Source organism: Bos grunniens, chromosome 23 (assembly GCF_055505025.1).
Source record: "Bos grunniens cultivar Pamir isolate PY7600 chromosome 23, Bosgru_T2T1.0, whole genome shotgun sequence".
Taxonomy (NCBI): Eukaryota; Metazoa; Chordata; class Mammalia; order Artiodactyla; family Bovidae; genus Bos; species Bos grunniens.
The window spans coordinates 19301861-19303057 of NC_141187.1; the positions used below are offsets into that span (position 1 = coordinate 19301861).

The 1197-nt window shown below is 52.8% G+C and overlaps 1 long non-coding RNA gene across 1 annotated transcript; it reads left to right on the forward strand.

Moving 5' to 3' along the window:
- The first annotated feature begins 345 nt into the window (after positions 1 to 345).
- LOC147346878 (uncharacterized) lies at positions 346 to 971 on the forward strand. The gene is made up of 2 exons (XR_015152654.1): positions 346 to 473; positions 620 to 971. It is a non-coding gene; the product is annotated as an uncharacterized LOC147346878 (long non-coding RNA).
- Positions 972 to 1197: the final 226 nt, after the last annotated feature.

Sequence of the window (1197 nt, forward strand, 5' to 3'; positions counted from 1 at the left end):
GGCATTTGGAGGACATTGTGGGTGGCCTGTAAGGGGGATGATGAGGTGGAGGACTCGGGGGGAGGGGCACACCAGTGACTCACGGGTCGCCCGGTGGAGCTGTGTTACATCACCATGGCCCTGCCCACGGCCAAGAGACCTTCGCCATACCTGCCGTGGCCTTGCTGCCAGCTGGCTGGGTCCAGTGACTTGTAGGAGGCCTCCCGAGAGCTCAGGGCGATGTTGGCTGTGAGCGGACGGGGGCGGGCTGTAAAGACCCTTCATCTGGCAGATGATGAAGAACTCCTCGGGGGCTGTGGTTCTCACCACCCGCAGGCAACCAGCCCAGAAAGCCCTCCTTTCTCCAGGTCCCCTCCTTCTGGCCCTGCAGACTGAGAAACCCCAACCCTGAGCCTCACAGGGCACGCCCAAGCACACCCTCAGCAGACAGAGTGAGTAGCTGCTGCCTAGCACGGCGCCTGACCGCATGATTGGTAAGTGGCCAGCAAAGGTCTGCTTAATGAATGACTGCTTCAAACCCACACATAATAAGCTAAGATGGTTACAAATGAATAGCAATCGACAAAGCACTTTTTACATGTCATTTCTTATTAAGATATCTTTACTTCTTTCTGTCTAGGGCTCAGTGTTTGAAGACCCAAGGATGATGAGTGCTCTTGAGCTGGGGACAAGAAAGCCTGGAAGAGTCACATCACCTCCCTGTGCCTCTGTCACCTCACTGTGCAGGCTGTGGAGGAAACCCCTGCAACCTGGCTTCTGTTTAAAGCCTGTTGGCTGAGGGGAAGGGTCTGGGGTGGTCAGCGCAGAGGGCCTCCTGCTGAGATGTCTCACACAACCAGCGACATCCCATTCTCTCTGGGATTCAGGCCCCCCAGCCCCACGGTCCTGGGATCATCCAGGAAAGCTTTTGTTTGCTTTACTACTACTAATCCTGCCGGGGCGACCTAAAACAATGAGGCCAATCTCCCAAATTCCTCCAAGATGGCAAATTTCATGGTTTTTCTTTAGGATCTCAGCTTAAATGCCTTTTCATCAGGAAGCCTTTAAAAAAAAAAAAAAAACACCAATAAGTTAATTTGGCTGTATAGGGTCTTAGTTGCAACACGCAGAATCTCTGTTGCAGCGCTTGGACTCTCCATGGGCTTAATTGTTTCATGGAATCTTACTTCCCTGATTAGGGATTGAACCCGTGTCCCT